At 45.7% G+C, this 27,379-nt stretch overlaps 1 protein-coding gene across 2 annotated transcripts in view; it reads left to right on the top strand.

Annotated features, from left to right (window-relative positions):
* The window catches only part of MESR3 (misexpression suppressor of ras 3), a 187,868-nt gene that overhangs the window by 50,592 nt on the left and 109,897 nt on the right, over positions 1-27,379 (top strand). The window contains exon 2 of one of the 2 annotated variants that reach the window (XM_045768896.2): positions 15,537-15,581. The exons of the other annotated variant lie outside the window; for it this stretch is intronic. The gene's annotated coding sequence lies outside the window, so the exon portion shown is untranslated. The remainder of the gene's footprint in view (positions 1-15,536; positions 15,582-27,379) is intronic. 2 annotated transcript variants of the gene reach the window in all.

The raw sequence follows: 27,379 nt of genomic DNA, 5'->3' as shown, positions 1-27,379 counted from the left end.
ATGAGTATGGCATCTCATGGCAGTGCTAAGATCTTTGATGAATCTAAAATTATCAAATATATATATATATATATTTCGTGTTTTAATTTATATTGATAAAATTACAATCTTATTCATATCCTCTTTGTTATACTCTTTCATCCATTTGTATATTTAATCATGTCTTCACTTTTTACTCTTCGCCTTTTTTAGAGGATGTAAATTATGCTAGTTTACTCTGACTTCTTTAAGGTTTCTAATTCCTGGGAATTAACGCCTTAACTTTGCCATCCTTCTCTGAACGCGTTCAGTTGAATTCATGTCCATTCTATAGTACGAGGAAAACTGGACTGAATAATCTGAATGGAGCCTAACAAGTGCAAGATAACGCTGAACACATTATATGTTTTATTACTAACGCATCTACAAATAAATCCCCTTATTTATTTCGTATATTTTTTGCAATTATTTTTTGGTTGGATTATTATCCCCAAAATCTGTTAAGGGATAAGTTGTTATAGTCTGTCGCCCCAAAAAATGGTTAAGCTTCTTTTTGTATCCATTATGGAATACGTTTATTCTTTATATCTTACTGTTTCTGTGCCTTGAACTTTTCTTACTGGCATTTGAAGGAATTTGCCTTCAGGTGTCGATATCTGACTTGCAAGACGGCCCAGTGTTTTATATCTTCTTGTCTGTCTGCCTGTCTGTCTGTCTATCACTTGTTTTTATCTCTCTGTCTCCCTCATAGGTTTTTACCCTCAACGCCGGTTCCAGTCTCTCGTCCACGCTTGATTGATTGATAAAGATTATGCCACCCAAGAGGTGGCACGGGCATGAATAGCCCGTAAGTCCACGCTTGATTAGCGTTCCAAGCTGGTGCTGTGGGGGCGAATGAATGGCCTCATTCACGTAGTGTGTGTATAGCGTCTTCAACGATTCGTAATTTACATTTCCTTACAGCCTTGCGCGTGCCGCTGATTGTATCCAGTTTACGTGTACCTCTGTAGAGTGTGTGTTGAGTCTACTCCAAGGTCCTTCACTTCGTCAGACACCTGGAGGTGCGCGCGCGTGTGTGTGCGGGAACTCTGAGTGCCCACACACACACACAACTGACACTGGTGCATAAACACAATACACAGGAATGGTTGGGTGCGCATACTTACCAAGCATACACAGTATATATACACCGCTGCGCGCGCACATTGTATTCTTCTCAAGTGTGTTTATTGTTGTTGTTGATGGTGAGTGCTACAGTTACTGCGTCGGCAGATGTTTCTCTTATTAATTTAGCTTTTGTTATTTGTGCTGTGATTTTCGTGTTTATTTTCATTCGGCTGTTAGTTATATTCGCTGTTCTTGTTTTTCGCTGTTATTGCTTGCGATGTTTCTGTTCCTTCTGCTCCCACACCCACTGTTGTATCTATTTAAATGTCTTTCGCTGGTTTCGCTGGTGGAACTCTTGTGCCCATGCTCCACAACCCGTCCTCCTAATAGAACGTCGCATTTTGACGTATACTCCACCTAAAGCCAAAAATTGTCGTACTACAAAAGGGAAGCGGCTCGCGAAATTGACATATTGTCCCGTTTTCTGTTTTGGATCTTCGTTTTGGTTAGGGGGAGACACTTTATTTTTTTGTTAAAGAATTTAGTACGATAGTTTCTTGATGGGAAAAATTAGGAGGACGGGCTATGCTCCCACACTGACACATATGTAGTGGAGTGTCGGGTGAGGGAGTACCCGTCAGGTGGAAGCAGAGGGTCAAGGTGAGAGGGGACATGTGAGCAAGGAGAAAAGTAATGTATGGTACAGAATAGTTACAGCCCCGCTCCTGTGCCGGTAAGTTCGCTACGGGTTCACCATAGCCCGTGCTACTTGGAAATTTGTTCCCAGTAGCTGAATCTTAAAACAACAACACAATGTATGGAGTACTACTGCAAGCGTCGGTGTGGAGGACCGTCCGTCCAGTATGCGTCAACTACCTCATACGAAATTGGCTGCTCCCTATTACAGTTGGCTGATACAAAACTAACCGGGAAAATTTGAACTGAGAAAGAGATTTGTAGTTTTCCTGACAAGGCACGAGTCACTCTCCGAAGGTGGTCTGAACAATGGCCATTGAACTTCAAGACAGATAAATGCAAAGTTTAAAGGATAAGAACAGAAATGAAACTATTCCTATTTCAACTATTACTAAAAAATCAGTAATAGTTGAAATACATTTTTTAATCGAAAAATCGAAAAAATCGATTTGAAAATCGATTTGATTTCGATCGAATCGAAAAAATATGGGGAGTGAACATAATCGCTTGTGAGAAGTGCACATTACCAGGATAATGACAGCTTGTGCCAAACTGACAACGTCTGGATAGCCTTCACCAACGTAAACTAGCTTTTTATGTGCTATATATAACATACGCGAGACCTACTCTTCAATATGCAGTTTTCGTATGAAACTTCCCTACTAAAAAAAAGCAAAACTAGAAAAGGTCCAGAGACAAGTAAAAGCTATTTTCTGAGCCAAGGGACCTGAGCTATAAGGACGACTGCAGTAACTGGATCTTTAAGAGAACTGAGACAAAGTTGACATAGAAGACGTTTTCAAAATTATAAATAACGAAACTAAAGTTCAAGTTCAAGTATGTTTATTGAGATAAGCAAGAAATACATCTCAAAGGGATAGAGTAACTTAGGCTATTTCTACCCCCCAACTAAGGTTATTGACGAGTTGGATGAGATAGAGAATGAAGCTAACTCGATTCAGCATTTATATGTAAATATGACAAACAAAAGAACAGACTCCATGGTATTAAAATATAAATTGTTCTAAAGGCGGGACTCAAGAACTGACACTCGACAACGCAAGCGCTGCTAGGTGAGTACACACATACGTCACCTTACCTCGTGAGGAGAGAAGGAACTGGGGAGATATAATCACGAGGTACAAAATACACAATAATTGCTACAACTGAGAGAGTCTGACATGGGGGAAAAAAAGAGAAAAAGAGAGTATACGGAGTTAGAAGCTTCAATAGGCGTGCTCAAATGAATCAATGGGTTATAATAAAGAACTTGGTCAGGGGCAGGGTAGTGAGGAAGGGCACCTGGCCTCGACAAGCCTCTCTCAAGTCGAGAGGGACCTTGTCCTCGAGGGGGTGAAGTGGAGGAAGACTTCCCGTACGGGCTCACGAGTAGCTGCAGAACCACAGTGGTTATAGGCTGCAAGTGCGCTAGTCAATTGAAGATTGAGAGGCGCGACCCCAGGAACTGAAGTTCAACCTCCACTTGCCTACATAGACAAGGTACATGTGTTTATTCACTCCCCATTAAAGGCTATCTTACGCAAATCAACCTGCGTGACCGCCTGGTCGGTTAGTGTTGTGTTTTGGTATTGAATTGTTGACAGCAGGACGCACGTCCGCTTGGCCTACATTCCTCTCCCATGCTGCACTAACTTAGAGTTTAATGCACCCTCCCTCGGGCCCTCCACCACCCTCCCTCGGGCCCTCGGGCCCTCCACCCACCGCCTCCCTCCCTCCCTCGGGCCCTCCACCCATCACCACCCTCCCTCGGGCCCTCCACCCACGCCCCAGTGTACAGGTACAGTACCGTCCATGTATAACTTGCAACATTGGACAAGAGAAGACCTTGCATGTAGAGCGTAAGAACAAGCATCATAACTACAACACATCTACAACAACAATATAACAACACAACCATGCAGCAGACTTGTCCACAGACCTCTGAGTTATGATCCACCGCTCACTCAAAAAAAAACAAAAAACAGTTAGGGTACAGAAAAAAGTGAGCCAAACTTTGGGTACACTCAAACGAACCTTTGACTTCAAGGAAAAGAAAGTTGTACAAATGAATGGTGCGCCTCCGTCTGGGGCAACTTTTCTAAGCGTGGAGACATCAAAAGAACCAGATCAACTCTCGTACCAGGAAAGGTTGAGGGCCCCGGCGCTCACAGCACTACAGACAGACACAACAGATCTCACCTCATATAGACCGTTTTTTTTTAGATATATATACAAGAGTTGTTACATTCTTGTAGAGCCACTAGTACGCGTAGCGTTTCGGGCAGGTCCCTGGAATACGATCCCCTGCCGCGAAGAATCGTTGTTACAACCAAGTACACATTTTACTGTTGAGTTAAACAGAGGCTACAGTTACTTTTATAGTAAGTCACAACAGAGCTCACCTCATATAGACCTTGAAAAAACTGAACAAATTCGAAGCTATTTGTCCAGACAACTTCTTTCAAAGGTCCAGTAGCTTCGAGCTCAACAAGTCACAAGTTTTCTTTTTCACGAAGGAAAGAAAACAGGAAGGAGGGAGGGAATTGTCAGGGAAAAGCGCCAAGCCATTACGACTATATAGCACTTGAGAAGGGGTCAGGGTTATTAGGGGGACAAGAATGGTGCCCAACCACTTGGACGGTCGGGGATTGAACGCCGACCTGCATGAAGCAAGACACGCGTTCTACCGTCCAGCCCAAGTTGTTGGGCAAAGAAAACAAATGTTCTTTTTACCACAATTTGGGGGACCCTTGACAAGTCTCCCCCTTCCTGTCCCCGTTGAGGCCACTAGAGATGGTGGCCATCAGGTAAATAAAGGTACAGTACCGTGCCTTGAGCTAGAACTAGCTAACTCTTTCTCCCTTGACAGCTGACCCTGATCTTGAACTTAGATTGTTTCAAACGTGGGTTGGACATGTTTATGAGTGGCATTGGGTGGTTATAAATAGGAGCTGCCTCGTATGGGCCAATTGGCCTTCTGCAGTTACCTTTGTTCTTATTGGTTGAATGTAGTCAACAGGTTGACAGCCTGTTGTCACAGGTTGTAACAGTACAACCTGTTGTCCAGCTTTTGAACACATCTTCTGTAACCCACCGACAGATGGGTACGGGGCGTGTCTGTAACCCTTATACCACCGCCCAGAGAATGGGCATTCAGTCCCCTCTGTAATTATACCCACCACATACAGGATGGGTATTTGGTCCCCCTGTAATTATCACCACAGTCCACAGGATGGGTATATTATGATCAACACAAATCAAAGGTTAGTGTGTTTCCAGCCAACCTTCACAGCTCGGCTTCGTTACTTCAGGGACTGGTTGTCCTGTGTGTAAATCTCTCGACTGATTTTATATATGCTCGTGATAAGATGTTGGGTTCCTTACTGGTGCCGCATACTGTAGTAACTCGTCTTAGCTATGTGGTGTACAGCGACACCAAGTCACACTCGAAGGGCTGGTACGTGTATTCCGCTCACGAGGACTAAGGAACACATGTATTATTTTGTTCTTATTAGCTTCGAGTCACCTGCAGAAGGTGTAGAAGAACTCCCGAGACACACTCCAGGTAAGATCCAGGTAAGATTTGTAACGACGTGAAGGATTCTCTCTTGGTATAGGTCGTTCACACATACATCAGGTCCCAAAGAGTAGGGGCCCGACGACTGCTCCTTGAGGCACTCCGCTTATCTCTCCAGCCTGGCATCTCTCCTACTCTCAATCTCCGCCTTGTGGCAAAGGATTTGGCATTAACATAAAATATGCTCGTAGTTTTTATATTGCCTTTATACGATCTGTTGTTGATTATTATGCCTTGCATCTTCTTAATTTTTCTCCTAAACAATTACAAGGCCTAGATGTAGTACAGAATGATGCCATGCGCATCATCCTGGGTTGTCCTAGAACTGTCAGAATTGTTAACATGAGAAAGGAACTAAACTTACCTTCCATTTACGAAAGAATAGTTCTACTTAGTACTATGTTTTGCGCCAAAACTTTGAAAAATAATGGTCCCCCCAGCTCTATTCAAATTAAATTGAGATCCATTCTAAACAATTCTGACTGTTCCCTCAATCCGCGGCAAAAAGCTCCCTACAGTGTGTGGCTCAGTTGTTGTGTCTATAATCTTCAGAAACTGAATGTATCTCTTAACCCTGATAAAACTGTTCACTATATTCCCCCTTGGAAAGATGTGGAGGTCTCTCTGCATTATACTCCCATCAGTGTAAAACAAATGTATAACACTGACATTTTGAGATGTATAACATTAGAAGCTATTGACAGTCATCTTCAAATTCTCAAACCGACTGAATCCTATGCCTTTACTGATGGCTCTGTGCAGTTAGGCACTGGTAGAACAGGTTGTGCATGTGCAGTGTATAAAGGGAATGAAATGATCATGACTAGTACACAGAGATTGAACAACTGGGCAAGCACGACACAGACCGAGCTATTGGGTATTTATCTAGCCACTGAATACCTTAAGCTCAATGGTGGTGGAGTTATTTTCTGTGACTCTAAAAGTGCTCTGCAGTCCTTAAATAACCCATCACAATGTATGTCGGAAGTAGCTTGTAATATTAAATGGAATGTAATTTTTGCCAATGATAATAACTCTTGTATAAAATTTGTGTGGATCCCATCCCATGTTGGAGTTGAAAAACATGACTTTGTAGATCAATTGGCCAATGAGGCTTGCAGGAAAGAAAACATTGATTATGATTTTGGACTATCTAATGCAGTTATTAGAAACATACAAATTAAAGAAATTAATTCAGATTTAGAAGAACTAAGAAATGCACAGAGACCTGAAAGCTGCAGTATTAAAAGTTATGACAAGTTTTGTAATAATAGGTATTTGTATGGTCAGCACAGTAACCGGACCAGGCAATGTGATGTAGTCATTGCGCGAATTCGCCTTGGCTATAGACACATCTGGCAGGTTAGTGAGGCTGAGCCACTACCAGAATATTCAGATTGTAAACTCTGTGATAAACCTTTAATGCATTCACTAGAACACTATATTGATGAATGTGAAACCGTAAAGGACTTTAGACCTCCTGGCCTCTTGTACCACCAACTGTGTAACTATTTTATTGACTCAGGTGTTCTGGACGACATCCTAACAATTTACCCAAAATTTGCTTGTCCATTTTAAAGAATGAAGAACAATTTCTACTTATATTCTAAGCTGTATCACTTATGAACCCATCCCTGCACTTGTGTGGCAGTGCACAATAGAAAGTTGTTTTCACATATCCACACATTAAAACATTGATTGTAACCGTGATATATATGTGCTTCAGCCTACAGTTTAGGCCTATTGTCTTATGTATGACCCTCTGTCCTGCGTGACAGTGAATACTAGCATTAACCTCAATTTAATAAGACTATCAAAATCCTCAGATTAGGCAAAATTGTAATTAATTTTGTCAATAAAGATGTTAATAATAATAATTGTGTTTGTCAAGTGTTTCGTTATCTGCCACACCAGCTACGGCACGCTTCCTGATACCCCAGCCTCGGGAATGTGTGTTACTGACGTCATATGTTATCTTGTTACCTTTGGTGTTATTACTAGTTTTAATCTCTCCGGGTTACCGCCTTACTGCAATGGTTATCTGATTTTTGGACTGCGTTTAATGCAGTAGAGCAGTTTGTATTCACAACTTTCGTAAATTTGTATGCAGACTTTAGTTTGAATTTCATTTGCTAAAGAAATATTTAGTAAAAACAAATGATGTAAAATTATGTTATACCTTCTCCTGTCTGCCCAATGTGTGTGTGCTGCCGTCTGTCGGTCAGTGTATGTGTGTGTGTGTGTGTGTGTGTGTGTGTGTGTGTGTGTGTGTGTGTGTGTGTGTGTGTGTGTGTGTGTGTGTGTCTGTCTGTCTGTCTGTCTGTCTGTCTGTCTGTCTGTCTGTCTGTCTGTCTGTCTGTCTGTCTGTCTGTCTGTCTGTCTCTGTCTGTCTGTCTGTCTGTCTGTCTGTCTGTCTGTCTGTCTGTCTGTCTGTCTGTCTGTCTGTCTCTGTCTGTCTGTCTGTCTGTCTGTCTGTCTGTCTGTCTGTCTGTCTGTCTGTCTCCTTTGATACTGTTCCCTAGTCGGTGATCTGGATCTGGTCTGAGACGGCAGGTGGGTGTTGCCAGCCGCCCACCTAGATACCACCTTTCATCTCAGGTAGCGTACACTGAGCCCCGAGTGCCACACTCCGCTCCTTTATTAGGTCTAACTTTAAAGTTTTAACAATGAGGTTTGTACAACCTCCCCCCTTCCACAACCCCCCTCCCCCACCCGCATCCACACACACAAAACATCCATCTCCTGCCATTCTCTACCGCCCGCGCGCACCTACTTGAATCCGGCCCTCTGTACAGAGGATGGTTTTTATGTTCATCTTCGTCATGGAGAGCGAGAACTCTGTACAGTATCTCGTTTTCTACCCCGCCGCTCCTTTTTCATTTGTTTCGCCTGCTCTTGCCACCTTATTTCTCATCCAGGCCGGTATTATTCTGCTGCAAATGGAAGCATTTGTGCCCGGTGTGAGCGAGAGGCCAGCTACTTCATCAGGGGACAGAGGGAACTGGTGAATATTCTCGCAGAAAAGCGGATAAAAATAAAATAAAGTTGAGAGGGTCGCACGTAAGAGCACACATCTCTCGCCTGGGGATTCCGGATGAGGACGTCAGCATTAGTGTGTTGCCTTCCACCCCGTTGTGTTGTTGTTATAGATTCAGCTACTCGGAACACGTTCCAAGTAGCACGAGCTATGGTGAGCCCGTAACTTACCTGGCACAGGAGCAGGGCAAGTAGCACGGGGCTATGGTGAGCCCGTAGTGGACTTACCTGACACAGGAGCGGTGCAGTTCTACTCCGATCTTCCCAGAGCTTTGTAGGGGTGGGGGATTAGGGTGGTTAGAGGAAGAAAAGTCTCAATTAGATCACAACTATAAGGCCAAATGAAGGAAAAATGGACATTACTATGCGTGTTGCGGCCTTGGTAGCGGAACCAAAATGAATTGGCTGGTAGCGTCTCTCTCCGGGTTAAACACTGTGAGTGGGCAATGTTTTCCTGGAGAGGCTATTGCATAGATGTGAAGGTTCATTGAATAACTTGCGACGGTGGGACACACTCTGGTCAGTATGACCTTCCTCGTATAGCCGGCAGCTCTCCTTGCTATATATCCTTCTTGGTATTACCTACAGCACTAAGAGTTGGACACGCAAAGACTTATGGGCACCTCGTAGGTGCCCAGGAAGGCACCTACGAGGCTCAAGGGAAACTTGGGGAAAAACAATCTTGGCAACTTGCGTGTGTGTGCTTGTCATAAAAGCAAATAAACCTTCACATCCTTCAGTCCCAGGTTGAGGATAACGCTGACCTTAACATAACAGGATCACAGGCTACTTGGAGCCGATCAAAATATTATTGTACTTGGCATTTACTTGGAGGCTACCTTGGATTTTATTATATAATATATTTTGTTATATTAATTATTTTATATTACAGTGTATATTAATGTTTTATTATTTTATACCTTGCAAGCACAGCAAGGTATAAACAAATCAGTCCCAGATTTGTTCATTTGATGCATCATTTGATTTGACGTGAGTGTGATCTCTGTGTGTAACAGCAAGGTATAGTCTGTCTTTATCTACCCTATCAATTCACTTGAGAATTTTGTAAGTGGTAATTATGTCTCCCCCTAATTTCCGTTTTCCAGGGATATATATATATATATATATATATATATATATATATATATATATATATATATATATATATATATATATATATATATATATATTAAACTTTAGCAGGAGTCATTTGTTGGGCCAAACTTTGACCAGGTGATCGTGTAACCTCTTGCTGTCTTCCTGTGTATTAATCATCAGTCTGAGAGGAATGAGTCTGTTCCCTCTGGAAGATCATTTACGTATGAGAAAATTCTCATGTTTCTCACATGAGAAAATAAGACTCCCAACAGCGTCCATGAAGTGAGCCCTGTGTGACTCCACCAGTAACATTTCGGCACTCTATCTCACCCTTCACAGTGACTCGTCGTGTTCAGTAGCTTAGGTACTCCCTTATCTACTGGAGAACCTTCAGTGTCACTGCTATATCTGCTTCTTCAACTTTTGCAGTAGTCTCTTATGGGGGGATACTGTTTCAAAGGCTTTCTGGCAGTCCACAAATGTGCAGTGTGAGCTTGTGTGGTGTGAGGGAGGTCGCTGAGGAGGCCAGAGAGACAGGAGTGGGAGAGGACGGAAGGGCGGGGGGGACGGAATAATTAAGGGAGTGGACAGGTTGTCTGGCTGGTGATAATAAGTCTGAGAGAGAGAGAGTGAGAGTAAAGAATGAGAGTGGGAAATTGAAAGTGAAATTATTTGTGTGAGTGAAGAAAACGGGCGAGTGAGATGTGTGTGTTTGGTAGGAAGGGATAAAGTAAAGGGCAGAAGAGAAAAGCCATTACTTTACTATCTTCTGGAATGTGAAGCAACCAATGACCTTAGAAGAGCTTTAAGAGTTCCTGAATCATGCAGTGGCCACCCTGAAGCCATTAACACAGCCACTCTCCTGGTCAACAAAGGTGTCCAGCAGCTGGACACCCTCATAAAGACTGTGAAGCAGTATCCTCCCCCACGATAACAGCTTGATGGTTAAATGCAACCTCAGAACACTGGGAAAAAAAAAGAAAAATTTGTACCACTTACGGGCTATTCATGCCCGTGCCACCTCTTGGGTGGCTTAATCTTTATCAATCAATCAATCAATCAATCAGTTCTATTCCACCATTTGGTCACCACTTGGTCCGGGAGACATCTCCCGTCACGCAGGGTGCAGTTGCGCCTCCACAGATCTCCAGTATCATCTTTTGATACTGGTAATGGCTCGAAAGGGCTACCACTTACGGGCTATTCATGCCCGTGCCACCTCTTGGGTGGCTTAATCTTCATCAATCAATCAATCAGTTCTATTCACACGGGAGACATCTCCCGTCACGCAGGGTGCAGTCGCACCTCCACAGATCTCCAGCATCATCTATTGATACTGGTAATGGCTCAAAAGGGCCACCACTTACGGGCTATTCATGCCCGTGCCACCTCTTGGGTGGCTTAATCTTCATCAATCAATCGGCAGAAGAGGTGAGAGACAAGTTTCAGCCCCGCTCCTGTGCCAAGTAAGTCCATCACAGGCTCACCATAGCCCGTGCTACTTGGAACTTTTAGTTTCCAGTAGCTGAATCTTGAACAACAACTGCAACAGGTAAGAGAAAATAGTTAGAGTTTTTATTAATGTGTTGCTGAAGGTCTGTCACACTAGCCAGTGTTACACCTGGCGGTGACAAACAGGAAGTGGTGAATATTGCTTAATGCGCCTACAGACACAGCTAGCCCCCCTCCCCCTCCCTCACACACACACACACAGGGGGGAGCCGGCTGAGGGGGGGGGGGGGGAAGGGATAGATTGACCAGGTGGAGGCAAGGAGTCGTTACTGTCCCACCGGAAGTGGGTAAAAGGTCAGCTTCCACTGCCGTCAGCAAGGCTCACTCCTGCTTCCTTCCGCCCAGGACTTTCTCCTCATAAAGATTATCACATTACCTCTACCCTTGTTGCACTTGCCACTAACAATTGTTTTTGTTTTCGTTCCTGAGTAGATGTTATTTTCTAATTGCTTGGGGCCTCCAAAGTATAAACAAATTACTGTTATTCCGCTCAAACTCTGTTTTGACCTTTGCGTAAGACGGCTTAGGGAAGATCTCTTGACGGCACCTGAAGGTTGGCGACTATTGAAATGTTGTTTAAGATTCAGCTACTCGGAACAACAAGTTCCAAGTATCACGGACTATGGTGAGCCCGTAGTGAACCTGGCACAGGAGTGGGACTAATGAATGAGTGTGCCACAGCTTCAAGGAGTCGCCAGCCTTGAAGTACCTTCAAGATGTCTTCCCTAAGCTGTACGAAGCAAAGGTCAAGGAAACGTTGGAGGCATTAGCAATCTAACAATAACACTTACTAACCAGGAACACAAATTGTATTACATTATATAAAAATTTACATCTGCTCTTGTTACAGCTGCCTATAATGCAGTTACATCCGTGTTTGCTCTCTAGGGTGGAGTATTGTTGTACAATAACAGCACCATTCAAAGCTGGAGAAGACCTGATGAACGTGCAAACATCGTTTACTCCTAGAAACCATTCAATAAAACATCTCAATTATTATGACTACTTAAAATGTCTAAACCTATATTCTGTATCGCACAGGTAAAGGAGATAAGTAATTTATCCGCGGAAAATATTAGAGGAATTGGTTTCAATTCTGCACACGGAAATAACTCCTCACGAGTCAAGGAGGCATGGTAGGAAGTGCAAACTAACCTCGTTGAAAACCAGAGGTACAATAGGTACGCTGAGAGACAACTGTTCAAGGGCCCAAGATTTTTCAACACTCCCTCTGAACATAGGTCGGCCATTTATGGCCCCTTTTCACGCTGTTTAATTGAAGACTTAATTAAACCCCTCCAAAGAATACGTGATCAACTGGGCTGGAATTCATAAGTCAGAATGCAAGCAGTGGTGTCTAACAGTCTCATCGACCAGAGTCCCACACTACCTTCCAAGAGGTTTGGTCAGAGACCGGGCCGCGCCGGGACATTGATTCTCGGATCTTACAGCAGGTATGATGATCAAACCACACACACATCTCCTCATTCGCCACTTTGTGTAAGAAATATTTTCTAGAACAAAAGTGGATATTTTTTGGGAGTCAATTGGACACATTCCAGCAGAATGAGCCGCGTTGTAGTGGAAATGTGTAGTGGAAATACAATATAAAATATGTCGTTCAAATGAGACAACGTCTAATTATTTCGTCACGAGACTAACGAAAGCCTTAAGCGGACACAAGACAAGTCACTTCTCGTAGAAAATAGCGACGGAGTCAGAGACCTGGGAATAATAACGTCAAAAGACTTAACATTGAGAGATCACAATACAGCAAACATCACAGCAGGCAGGATAATGATAGTGTATAATGAGAACCTTCAAAACACTGAATAAAATACCAATAAGTGGTACTCATAATAGTACTGGTGCTATTCTTATATGGAATATTGTTCGGTACTCGCATTCCCTTGCAAGGCAGACGAGGCTTCGGAGCTGGAAAATGTACTGAGATCCTTTACTACAGAAATAAAATGGGTGGTAGCGATGCGAACTACTCCAACTGTTCTCCTTGGAATGGAGACAGATAGTTTCTTAATATACCCACAAAAGGTGATAAAAGAACACATTCCAAACACAGTTAAAGTGGCAACATGTCCGGAATGATGGGGGAGAGTCAAATAAACCCAGTGACGAGTCGTGATGCCACTGGCACAATTGGAGGACACGTTGTAAACATCAGAGGCCTTCCACTTTCCAATCTCCGGCCAACAAACACAACAAAGGTCGCTGTGATGACTATGTTAAGCCTGCGGGCAACGAAGACAGACGGCCTCACAGACCAGACACTCGTCAGGAAAGGCTGGCCGCAGGCAAGGCTGAGGGAGTAGAAAAACTCGAAATATTCTGCAGGCAAATCCTATTCCTCTCTCTCCTTTTCCCTCCATACTACTGCTCCCTCCATACTCCTGCTCCTTCTCCCTCCATACTCCCTCCTCCTCCTCCTCCTTCCCCATCCATACTCCCTCCTCCTTCCCTCTCATGTCTCTCCTTTTGCTGGAAGAACATCTCTCCTATTTATTGGCTCAGTATATTTACCTTGTGAGAAGATGAGTTTACTCCCCTTACTCTGGGCCACATCCAGAGACACTTGAAGATATTACTCGACCAAAGACCACATTCACTCCAAACATCTACCACCTCTACGGGCTACTCATGCCCGTGCCACCTCTTGTGGTGACTTAATCTTCATCCATAAATCAATCAATCAATCATGAGTTTACTAGCTTGCAGAGGCGTCTGTGTTTTGTGTGTGTGGTTGGTGGGTGGGTGGGGGTGGTGCAGGGTCGAGCCTTAGCTCCCGTCTCCTGCCTTGCCAACCTACGACCAGTAAATGCAACGATTCATTGCATAAACTTAGTGTTCGCCTCGACAATCTTCGGTACTGTTGCGGCTCATCCCTGACATCTCGGCAGCTCATCCGTGTCTCGGCTTCCACCCGCATTTCCTGGTCCTACCGTTTCTCAATGTTATAATTGTTGCTTTGTCCAGTCAATTGACCTTAATAGCTTGTACGTTATCATGGTGACATGTGTGGTTCCATCTTGGTGTGGTTGAGGTTTCTCAGCCTCTCGCCGCACCTGTCTCCAAAGATCTGAGATCAGTCTTCTCACACACTTCTGTACTTTCACTAGTTTTAGTTTTTAGCTTGGGATTCCAAGCCAGGGCTGCGTATTCAAGGGACGGTTTTACGTAGGTTATAAAGTGTTCGGAAAAAATCTATTTATCTAGGTACCTGAAGGTTATTCGAATGTTGTGTATGCTCCGAAGTTGTATATTTTATTTTTATCAGGAATCTGGTTTGGAATTATATATACAATATTGTTTTTCTGTTTCTGTGAGTTTTCTCCCTTTTAATCTATAATGTCCCTTGAATTTTCTTTGCTACGCTCATTATTAATTTGTATTTGTCTGTGTTGAAGTCTAGGAGCCATCATTCCGACCACTACAGCAGAGCATCCAGAGTTCCCCCTGTAATTGTTCGCAGTCATCTACGTTTCTAACTCTTTTCATTCAATTTGAATCGTCTGCAAAGAGATATGCAGTTTCCCTTTTTTCGGGTCGTTGGCGTATATCGAGAAGTAAATGTGTCCCAGAACTCACCAGACTCATGGACGGGAGGTGATTGATTGATTGATGAAGATTAAGCCACCCAAGAGGTGGCACGGGCATGAATAACCCGTAAGTGGTGGCCCTTTGGAGCCATTACCAGTATCAATACCTGATACTGGAGATTTGTGGAGATGCGACTGCACCCTACGGAGAGGTCGTGACCTCTGAGGGGAGTTGGTAGTGTTCGTGTTATGAGAGTTAAGAGTTGTGGAGGATGGGGTGAAGTGAGGTAATCGCCTCTATCGCTCCACTCCCCTCTCACTATCCCCCACTTCCTCTCACTATATCTCTCCCCCCCCCCCCTCACTCTCATCACGTTGGTGTGCTTCCTCTGTCATTACCCAAGACACGAGTCCTTCCGGCTGTGGTTGTCCAAGGTCGGCCTCACGCTGTGGCTTCTCATCATCCCTACACCCGTACCCATCATCCCTACACCCGTACCCATCATCCCTACACCCGTACCCATCATCCCTACACCCGTATCCTTCATCCCTATACCCGTACCCATCATCCCTACACCCGTACCAGTCTCAATCATCACCATGCAATAATAATAATAATAATAATAATAATAATAATAATTTAGTAATAGTTTTCAAAATATATGACAATAATAATTTTTATAGTTTTTTATTGTTATTGTAACGATGGTAGCAATAATTATTTCGTTTCATTTAGTAATTATGAAGAGAAATCACTATAGCCAGTCCAACCATATAACATTTATTTCATTGTGAATGGATAGCTTTAGCAAGCCTTTTCACGTATTCAAGTAGAACAATCGTATATCGCATTACGGGCTATTCATGCCCGTGCCACCTCTTGGGTGGCTTAATCTTTTATCAATCATGTATTGGAAATAATGATTGCACTCACAAAAATATTGACTTATTTTTAGTAATTAATGTTTATATTCCAGGTGTAGCGAGCGGGAGGTGCTGGAACAACCACCATTTTGAATTTGGTAAGTACTAACATGGACCCCCCCCAGCATGTATCCATCCATCCCCTCCACTTAACCAGAATGTATCCACCCAACATGTGTCTATCCCTCTTCCCTTCCCTCTTTACGCGCCGCCGCCCATGACACAGGCTTTTTTTTTTTTTTTGCTGTGTTTCTCCCCTTTCGTCATCTTGGTTTCCTGTCCTTCCTTCTCTTTGTGGTCCTCGCCCCTCCTCCCCGCCGGCCATGCTGGGGTTGCGACATAAACGCTCGCGTCTGGTTCTTAGTTTAGTCTGTGCAACCATTCGTTTTCTTTCGCTGTCTCCTATTTTCTTTGCGCATGTACCTTCTTATTTCCGTTGTGATGGGGGGGGGGGATATTAGGTAGGACTTGTAAAGCTTTAAAATATATATTTTACCTTTCATTTTCTTTCATCATTAGATTGCCTTTCATCGTCTTTCATCTTGTAGTGAAAGTTGTCTTCACTTAGATTCCCTAAATGAAGTTTTTTTTGTACAAAGTTATGGTTTAGCGGAGTCAGTTTGACCGAGCGTGTGGGTTTGTCTTCGGACAAGTCGCTTTATTTAGGAACGTGTAGCAAGCACCTGTTGCAGATGTGTCGGGCAGGGACGCCCCGGGGGGAAGGAGGAGGAGGATGTACTGGCTCCATCCACCCCGACGGTTATCACATTCACCAGAGTCATCTCCACGCTGTGTAATGCAACACCTTACGCCACCCCTAGTCTCTTTCCCAGCCGTGGTCGCCTTCCCCCCCTCACCAGGGGTGCTCGCCCCCCTCCCCTCACTAGTGGTGCTCGCCCCCCTCCCTTCACTAGGGGTGCTCGCCCCCCTTTCCTCACCAGTGGTGCTGGCCCCTTCCCCCCTCTCATACTTATTAAGAGACCAGATGAAAACAAAAATGAGGATGTGTACCTAAACGTGCATTGGAGGTTTTAGGATTTTCTTGGGTAGGATTTACGTGCCGCTAGGGGTAAACAGCGAACGGGGAAAGTGGGAGAGAGCAGCAGCAACAGTTGGGCAGGTGTGAGGTAGGGGCAGGCAGAGCAGGCGTGAGGGAGGGGCAGGCAGGGCAGGCGTGAGGGAGGGGCAGGCAGGGCAGGCGTGAGGGAGGGGCAGGCAGGGCAGGCGTAAGAGACGCCCATGATACCCTACCCCATCCCTCCACCACTCCCTCGCCACCGTGGTGGTTCACGCGGGTGCGGGCGTAGCTTGCGCCGCCAATGAGTTACAAACAGGTTGTTGGATTTCTAGTTAAGAGATAGTATATTCCTTACTAACACTACTTAATAGCTCGGTAGATAGAGCTCCGGCCTCCCCAGCATGGGATCCTCGGTTCGAATCTCCCAGAACCCAGGTGAATGGGTAGTATATACTATGCGTAAAGCCACTAACACGCACAGCGTTTCGGGCACACCATCCTCCCCCTGGCGTGACCCACCTGTCTCCTCACACCCGACCCACCACCATTTAACCATTCCTCATCGTACAGTTACACTACCGCCAGCGATGCCATGTTGATGTATCAACAACACCTTGGTGTGTGGGGTCTTAACAGGCCCTCCACGCCGGAGCCTAAGATCTAATCCCTTAAAAGTCTGCGAAACTGTCATGATGTGCTTAGCGGAGGGTTGTGTATGGGGGGAGGGTTGTGTATGAGAGGGGGGGGGGAGGGTTGTGTATGATGGAACAGCTGTCACATGTTATGAACATGTCAGATCACGCTATTAATTAAAATATGGAACAAAGATTGAACACTAATTTGTATGTCTGTATTTATGTATTTATTTAATCAATCAAACAGTTTACTAAAGTTGTGGCTTTATGATCGAATAATTCTATTAGTTACATTGTGCAATAACATGCCATATAATATAATGTACAGCAATATATATACTCTTCCTGCATTTTATATTCCTTATAATAATGGGGAAATTGCATATTTAAGTGAAGCCAAATTAAACCACAAAATAAGGAAATAAAAATAAGCTCATCTGCCGGATATATATATATATATATATATATATATATATATATATATATATATATATATATATATATATATATATATATATATATATATATATATATATATATATATATGGGGAACCACCTCTGGTTGCGTTTGAAGGGACCCTCCACCTCGAAGAAGACGATATGTACCACCCGGAGGAGCTTTGTGGGTCACCCACGTACACTCACATATTGTCTTCTCCTACCACCCTCCAATATTTTTTGCATTTTGTCATTTTATTTGATTTAAAACTTCATTACACAAAAAAGGGTTACAACATTGGTTACATGCAAGGTACAAGACTACTTTTTCACAGGTTGTAGAGTTCCTGCAGCTCCTCAGATGGCGGGCAGGAACCACGGATGCGGTGAGCATTTCCTCTCTGGATCGCCACACTAAGGCGCTGAAAGAGGAAACTGGCGGCTCTAGGGTATCAAGTTGTTATTTGGAACCCAGCTCCTTCAAAAAACTATATATATATATATATATATATATATATATATATATATATATATATATATATATAATGTACATTTTCAGTTGCATATAGTCCTGGGGACCATTCAGGCTTGTTCGCATAATGTATATGTATATATATATATATGTATATATCACGAATAAATTAACACGTGATGAACAATGCGACAGTGTCAGACCACGAAGAAAGGATTTAGACAGGAATTTCATTAAGTACTTTCGTATATTATAATACATCTTCAGAAGGATGAGCTTGTTCCACTGACGGGAGTCACGTGGCTTCCCTGCACCGATGACACCACTCTGGTTATTCTCACTACTCACTTTCCCACAGTAATTACTGACATTTCTCACACATGTAACCGAGTCCAAATGGTAAGTACAAACTAAACTGTCCTCTCGATAACCTCCACGATGTTCATTACTTCAGAAAATCTTGAAATAAATCGATACTTACCCGAGAATAACAATCCTTCGTTTCACCTGACGTTGCACGCGGCTTTAAGACGCTCGACAGATCACCTCTTAGCCAGGAAGGAGATCAGTTGCGTGTGAGGGACGCGGGGGACGACTTCCACAACCTTGACAGCAACACACACGCACACACACTCCCTTTCACTTCAGCAACGGCTCCCCTCCCCCTCTTCTTCAAGCTAAATCAATCGCGACGCAGGGATATGTGGGCCTGGGGCCAGATTCACGAAAGCACTTACGCAAGCACTTACGAACGTGTACATCTTTTCTCAATCTTTGACGGCTTTGGTTACATTTATTAAACAGTTTACAAGCATGAAAACTTCCCATTCAACTGTTGTTATTGTTATAAACAGCCTCCTGGTGCTTCGGAGCTCATTAACTGTTTAATAATTGGAAACAAAGCCGCCAAAGATTGAGAAAAGATGTACAGGTTCGTAAGTGTTTGCGTAAGTGCTTTCGTGAATCTGGCCCCAGGACGCGACCTGGCCCATGCTCTGCTGGTGTTGACACAATGAGAGCCGGTCGGCCGAGCGGACAGCACGCTGGACTTGTGATCCTGTGGTCCTGGGTTCGATCCCAGGCGCCGGCGAGAAACAATGGGCAGAGTTTCTTTCACCCTATGCCCCTGTTACCTAGCAGTAAAATAGGTACCTGGGTGTTAGTCAGCTGTCACGGGCTGCTTCCTGGGAGTGGAGGCCTGGTCGAGGACCGGACCGCGGGGACACTAAAAGCCCCGAAATCATCTCAAGATAACCTCAAGATGAGTGTTCCTCCCTGTGGTCCCCATAAGGTCCAGCCACACACCGTGAACAACACAGCCGTCTCATGTGTCGTGGAGTCGTCTTACTTATGTCTCCCATATAGATAAGATTAGTGTATACTGTGAATGAAGTAGGTCCCAGAGCAGTACCTTCATGAACTCTTTTGGAATTGTTTTTGGTCCTACTCGAAACTGTGGCAACTATGCTTTTCTTTTTGTACTTGTAAATGTAATTGTTTCAGGTGAGCTGTTAACGTATATTTAGCTGGTGCTGCGGGTAGTCGCTTCTCAGTGGCGGCCACTCCTTGTGACACCCTTCACGTCACTCTGGCAAAAGGGGTCAGACCTCCACAATATGTCGCCTGTTAATCTTAATTAGTGTGTGTGTGTGTGTGTGTGTGTGTGTGTGTGTGTGTGTGTGTGTGTGTGTGTGTGTGTGTGTGTGTGTGTGTGTGTGTGTGTGTACTCGCCTAATTGTGCTTGCGGGGGTTGAGCTTTGGCTCTTTGGTGTGTGTGTGTATGTGTGTGTGTGTGTGTGTGTGTGTGTGTGTGTGTGTGTGTGTGTGTGTGTGTGTGTGTGTGTGTGTGTGTGTGTGTGTGTGAGTGTGTGTGTGTGTGTGTGTGTGTGTGTGTGTACTCGCCTAATTGTGCTTGCGGGGGTTGAGCTCTGGCTCTTTGGTCCCGCCTCTCAACCGCGGGACGAACATATTATGCATATCATTGTGCCTTTTCTAGTTTATATTTTGTGCTTTATTAAATGAGGGTTTCACACCAGTTCCCATTCTCAAGAGGGGGGCCCCTATACATAGGTTCTATATAGCGCTCCAAAAAAGGCTATTCGAATTCTCAATTACGGGCTCACCATAGCCCGTGCTACATGGACACTTCGCTCTGCGTAGCTAAATCTATAACAACAACAACGCTATTCGAATGCTGGTTCCTTTGTTATATGCTGCTGGCCTAATGTGAGTCGGTGGCGTGTGTTTTGTCGTTGATGTATTTAGGGACAAGATGGGACCTAGTACCGACCCTTGCGGTACTCCACTCGTTACCTGTTCTCTCACTGTGACCCTTTGTCTCCTTCATGAGAGGTACTCCCTCACCCGTCGTCAGGTTGAGAGTGGAGAGCTGCGTTTTAAAGCGGCAGCATCATAGGGTTGTGACATCTATCTGTTCTAGATGTTTGCTAGATCATCTAGATAATAGGATATATTATCTAGATCTAGCAAACATAATAGGATATATTATCTATATAATTGGCGCTCTTATTATATCTAGGACAATTTAGGGTGTACGTGTCAGTTACAGTCTAATAGTTTAGAGCTTCCTGTCTATCACTCATAATATCACTGTCTATCACTCATAAGCAGTCTTCCAGCTGTTTGGTAGTTCTCTCCTCTACAATGAAGGATGTTTGTTCAGAGTTGCAGCGGCATTCTCTTGGCATCCATGCGATGACTTTGTATGCCATAAACCCTCCCATTAATGCCAGACACCCCCCCCCCCCCCCGCCTTCCTGTTAATATGTATGCCATCACCCTCCTGATGGCATCAGTGCCAGGCAGTTGGGGGGGGGGGGGTGAGGTCATGGAGAGTTTGTTCCTAGTTGTCTTATCACGTGTCACGATCGTGTTGAGAGAGCGACGGGTTATCTCTCCTGGGATCTCCAGCCTCTTCCCAGGGGAGGGGGAAGGGGCAGGGGGAAGGGGGGAGGAGGGAGGGGGGACGGGGAAGGGGGAAATCAGCAGGGGGGGGGGGTTGAGGGGGTTACTTTGCGGTTACCTTGCATTGATTCCCAGGATCAACGTCCTCACAACTCGATCTCTTAACAAGGCCCCCCTCACTGGATGGCGGTTTGATCAACCAGGTTGTTAGACGCAGCAAATGCTCCTAGTCTGACGTATGAACCACAGTCTGGTTGATCAAGTGTATCCCTTAGAGGCGTTCTCTTTTGACCACCTCGAAAATTCTGCTCGTTATAACCCCCTTGATGTTTAGAGGGAGTGTTGAGGTCTATGGCTCTTGATGTTGACAGAACTGTCTCTTAGCGTGCCTGTTACACCTCTGATGATCCAGCCCGTTCTCCTGAGGTGCCCCAACGTCAAGAAACTGTTGTACTAAAGTACCTTTAGCCTAACCTGCCAGAGGACCCAAAACAGAACACGGGACAGTTTGTCAGTTTTGCGAGCCGCTACTATTTTATAGTACCATTTTTGTCTACCGTTTTCATCTATCTTCTGTCTCAAAATGCAAAAATGTCTTAAAGTTTATTATTTATTGTTTAGTTGTCTTATGTCATCGCAATTTTTTGCTTGAATAATCTTCAGTAGTCTAACAATGAAACAGATTTGTTGCACGGAGCCGGTCGGCCGAGCGGATAGCACGCTGGACTTGTGATCCTGTGGTCCTGGGTTCGATCCCAGGCGCCGGCGAGAAACAATTGGCAGAGTTTCTTTCACCCCATGCCCCTGTTACCTAGCAGTAAAATAGGTACCTGGGTGTTAGTCAGCTGTCACGGACTGCTTCCTGGGGGTGGAGACCTGGTCGTGGACCGGGCCGCGGGGACACTAAAAAGCCCCGAAATCATCTCAAGATAACCTCAAGATATAACCTGTCTCGATTGGCAGGTGGTTCTTACCTGCTGAATCTTATTACGGTTGAAGGAAATAGCAGTTGAGGAACTATCCATTTGGCCGTCTTCAATATTTATATTTGTTCTTGTAGTGTTGATCTCAATCTCTCAAGCACAGGTGGGGGCCAGATCTCAAGTGTTATCTGTTCTTCACCGCTGGTCGTGTCTGTATTGAAAGAAGGTGGCCAATTCAATTTCTTTCTTTTTGTGCACCCCATACCCATCCCATGGGCGGTGATGTAAAGGATTACAGAGGCACATAATCGGTTCAGGAACTGAACCCTCTAGTTCGTTTAGCTAAGCAAATAACAATTTTTGACGCTAGTTACAAAATGATTAATGTTATATATATACATGTACACATTCTCATACATACAAGGTGGCCTGTACCCGGTGTAACGTCCTCTGTACCAGGCGTTGTGTTACAGAGGGTTGTGTGTTACAGTTCCTTATAGTTGTGTCATACAGGCTGGGATGCTAGAATCTATAGTCATTGTATGTTTCAGTTCGTCACAGTTTGTCTGATTTCTGCCAGTTACTTATATATTTGCCCTGTTATGATATGATATGTTATGACTTATGATATACGAGTGAGGTGGCTTAGTGCGTTTATTATGGCGAGTAATATAGCAGCCGGTCCTAGACAGTTACAGTCATGCTCCTGTGCCAGGTAAGTCCACTACGGGCTCACCATAGCCCGTGCTACTTGCAACTTTTGGTTCAGAGTAGCTGAATCTAAAACAACAACATAGGGTTGAGAAGTAGATTATGGCAAATCCAGGTGTTAACATAATTGCTACAAGAGATCACTTATAGACATTTCCGGGCTCCAGCAGGTCGTGTAGGGAACGGTCGGGGACAGGCATGTTGTTGTTGTTAAAGATTCGCTACCTGGAACAAAAAGTTCCAAGTAGCACGGGCTATGGTGAGCCCGTCTTCATGGGACAGGCAGTCTGGTCGGCGACAATGGCAGAACTCTCCTGTAACCTAGACACTTCCTTCCCAAGAGTCAAATTACCCAAATAAGACACAAACAATTTCCTCAATGTTAACCAGACCACACACTAGAAAATGAAGGGACGACGACGTTTCGGTCCGTCCTGGACCATTCTCAAGTCGATTGTGCCTTCTCAGTGTTAGTTGTACGAGGACAAATACATGTTTTATTCCTACAAATAAACTCAGGGTTAAAATTTAAAGAGGCGGCGAAGATCGTCGACTTCCTGTGTAGTCAACGGTCAGCCGTGACCGCCGCCGCTGGCCTCAGAGTTTACAACAACTTTGGGTTAGTTAGGGTTCTATAGGTTCGCATCGCCTTGCGGCAGGTTTACTTTAGGTTAATTGGAGTACCCACGTTGGCAGGGACCTGAGGAGGAGTTCTGTGGCGCAGTGGAATGCACAAGCGGGTCAAAACCAAAATAAATCCCAAGTTCGATTCTCACGGTAGGACAGAGGCGTTCGGGAAACGTTTTCTTCCATCTAGCGGTAAATAGATACCCGAGAGTAAGGCAACTGTTGTGCGGGTTGCATGCTGGTGATCCTTATTGGCCCTGAGCAGGGGGTTGAGGGGGGAGACGAACCTATAACGTGCAAAACTAATTTGTTAGCACTGTGTGTGTGTAGTGTGCTCTCTCCCCCCCCCCTCCTTACTTTAAACTCCACAGGTTGACATTTCAAAACCAGTTTGCGTGACAAGTGGTGGTTGTCACTGAAACTTGTCACGCAGCGTGATTGGCAAGAAGGCAGGTTTGTAAATGTTTGCAAAAATTTTTTAGACATCCACTGGTTAGACTCCTGGCCTTATGGACTTGAAATATGATTGAAATTGAAATAAGTTTATTGAGGTAAAATACACACAAAGGGTTGAGGTAGCTCAAGCTATTCTCACCCCGTATGATGAAAATATGATGAACACTGTAACCAAAGCCGAGCTTTGAAAGACAACTTCACAATTAACTGATCGAAGTCTACACAGGACTACTTATACACATATTTACTTATACACAGGACTACCTATACACTGAACTTCTTTGGCTCAATAGACGTTTTGTTCTTGAACGTTTTCATGGGTATTGGAAAAATTAAAAGTACTCTCGTCAAAAATTATCTGACGTGCGGATATGTAGATTGATATGTGTTTCCTTCTGACATTTATGACTAGACCACCAACTTACAAGGCTCTGGCAAAACACTTGAGGATATGTTTGACAACACCAAAGTCCTTGAAGTCAACCTTCATGTTGAAAACGGCACTTAAAAATATTTCCGGAAACCTTATGTCACACGTCTGTTTTCTCATGAGTTACATGAACTCACATTCTTGATCTTCAAATGCAATTTTCGAGCATCAATGACTCAAGTGTACTGAACAGCTTTCTTTAAGAACGACTAAATTCAGCTTATAATGAAGAAACTGCAACATTTCTAAGTATCTAACAGCGCAATATTACACAAAATTAATTTGGAAATGTTGCAGAGAGAGAGAGTCGATTTGGATAGTTTTGAAAAGCCATTGATACATTTACAAATCATTTCAATTTGGAGGCAATCATGTTTCAACTTTAGGTACGAACTAGAAAATATTGAAAGAAACACCAGTTAATGTCTGCATTAACCCAGAAATGTACAAAAAAATTATTTTCGGAAACCTTGACATGTCAGAAGAAGCTGACAAGAGCAGCATTGACTTCATTTTCCCACACATTAATGTGAGTAAAATACAGCATTTACGCAGCAGCAAATTCCTCACCTATCTTGAGGTTATCTTGAGATGATTTCGGTTTTTTTTAGTGTCCCCGCGGCCCGGTCCTCGACCAGGCCTCCACCCCCAGGAAGCAGCCCGTGACAGCTGACTAACACCCAGGTACCTATTTTACTGCTAGGTAACAGGGACATAGGGTGAAAGAAACTCTGCCCATTGTTTCTCGCTGGCGCCTGGGATCGAACCCAGGACCATAGGATCATAAGTACAGCGTGCTGTCCGCTCGGCCGACCGGCCCCGACCTCAGGGCCAAAAAAGGCATATTTTCCTTTCCTTGTCTGAACCAAAACTAATTGTTTCAGGTTCACGTGTGTTATGTTACTTGTAAGATGTAATACCAATGTAGGCGATGAGTCACAATAACGTGGCTGAAGTATGTTGACCAGACCACACACTAGAAGTTGAAGGGACGACGACGTTTCGGTCCGTCAACTTGAGAATCGACTTGAGAATGGTCCAGGACGGACCGAAACGTCGTCGTCCCTTCAACTTCTAGTGTGTGGTCTGGTCAAAAATACCAATGTAATTTATTAATTGTTATTTCTCAATTATAAAAATTCTAATAATTTTTAACAGGGGCTCTAAACGGCTTTGATTTATTTAATCTGCTGTCCATTCCTGTGATGTACGGCACGTTGCAAAATGTTGAAGCGGGGGGGGGGGGAGGAAGGGGGTTTGTTCAGGTCTTGGCTACCAGGAGCTATACTGTTATTGGTCAAAGGTTTTTCAGTATGGTGTTGCAAGATACCGCTGAATGGTGGTGCACGGCCACGCTGGTGCAGTGTTTTGCGGCACCATATGTTGCTGAAGGAGGCTGGAGATGCTGCTCCCTCCGGCTTGGGTTACAAGGAAGATAAATATATTGTGGGAGTCCCAGCTTTCTCAGAACAGTGTGGGGCTGTGAGGTCTCTTCTTTCCTGTCTTCAAGAGTCGGTGAAGGTTGTGGGGTCTGTTGGACGCTGGGAGAGGAGGCAAGGGTCTGGTGGACGTTGGTAGTGGAGTCAGGGGTCTGGTGGACGTTGGTAGTGGAGTCAGGGGTCTGGTGGACGCTGGTAGAGGAGCCAGGGGTCTGGTGGACGCTGGTAGAGGAGCCAGGGGTCTGGTGGACGCTGGTAGAGGAGCCAGGGGTGTGGTGGACGTTGGTAGAGGAGTCAGGGGTCTGGTGGACGCTGGTAGAGGAGCCAGGGGTCTGGTGGACGCTGGTAGAGGAGCCAGGGGTGTGGTGGACGTTGGTAGAGGAGTCAGGGGTCTGGTGGACGCTGGTAGAGGAGCCAGGGGTCTGGTGGACGCTGGGAGAGGAGTCAGGGGTCTGGTGGACGCTGGGAGAGGAGCCAGGGGTCTGGTGGACGCTGGTAGAGGAGCCAGGGGTCTGGTGGACGCTGGGAGAGGAGTCAGGGGTCTGGTGGACGCTGGGAGAGGAGCCAGGGGTCTGGTGGACGTTGGTAGAGGAGTCAGGGGTCTGGTGGACGCTGGTAGAGGAGCCAGGGGTCTGGTGGACGCCTGGAGAGGAGCCAGGGGTCTGGTGGACGCAGGGAGAGGAGCCAGGGGTCTGGTGGACGCTGGGAGAGGAGCCAGGGGTCTGGTGGACGCTGGGAGAGGAGCCAGGGGTCTGGTGGACGCTGGGAGAGGAGCCAGGGGTCTGGTGGACGCAGGGAGAGGAGCCAGGGGTCTGGTGGACGCTGGGAGAGGAGCCAGGGTGTGGTGGACGCTGGGAGAAGAGCCAGGGTGTGGTGGACGCTGGGAGAGGAGCCAGGGGTCTGGTGGACTCTGGGAGAGGAGCCAGGGGTCTGGTGGACGCAGGGAGAGGAGCCAGGGGTGTGGTGGACGCTGGGAGAGGAGCCAGGGTGTGGTGGACGCTGGGAGAAGAGCCAGGGGTGTGGTGGACGCTGGGAGAAGAGCCAGGGGTCTAGTGGACGCTGGGAGAGGAGCCAGGGGTCTAGTGGACGCTGGGAGAGGAGCCAGGGGTCTGGTGGACGCTGGAAGAGGAGCCAGGGGTCTGGTGGACGCTGGGAGGGGAGTCAGGGGTCTGGTGGACGCTGGAAGAGGAGCCAGGGGTCTGGTGGACGCTGGGAGGGGAGTCAGGGGTCTGGTGGACGCTGGAAGAGGAGCCAGGGGTCTGGTGGACGCTGGGAGGGGAGTCAGGGGTCTGGTGGACGCTGGAAGAGGAGTCAGGGGTCTGGTGGACGCTGGAAGAGGAGTCAGGGGTCTGGTGGACGCTGGGAGAGGAGTCAGGGGTCTGGTGGACGCTGGAAGAGGAGTCAGGGGTCTGGTGGACGCTGGAAGAGGAGCCAGGGGTCTGGTGGACGCTGGGAGAAGAGCCAGGGGTGTGGTGGACGCTGGGAGAGGAGCCAGGGTGTGGTGGACGCTGGGAGAAGAGCCAGGGTGTGGTGGACGCTGGGAGAGGAGCCAGGGGTCTGGTGGACTCTGGGAGAGGAGCCAGGGGTCTGGTGGACGCTGGGAGAAGAGCCAGGGGTGTGGTGGACGCTGGGAGAGGAGCCAAGGTGTGGTGGACGCTGGGAGAAGAGCCAGGGGTCTAGTGGACGCTGGGAGAGGAGCCAGGGGTCTGGTGGACGCTGGAAGAGGAGCCAGGGGTCTGGTGGACGCTGGGAGAGGAGCCAGGGGTCTGGTGGACTCTGGGAGAGGAGCCAGGGGTCTGGTGGACGCTGGGAGAAGAGCCAG

This window comes from Procambarus clarkii, chromosome 51, assembly GCF_040958095.1.
Source record: "Procambarus clarkii isolate CNS0578487 chromosome 51, FALCON_Pclarkii_2.0, whole genome shotgun sequence".
NCBI classification, from domain to species: Eukaryota; Metazoa; Arthropoda; class Malacostraca; order Decapoda; family Cambaridae; genus Procambarus; species Procambarus clarkii.
The sequence above is the reverse complement of the archived record's forward strand: the minus strand, read 5'-3'. Positions and strand labels throughout refer to the sequence as shown.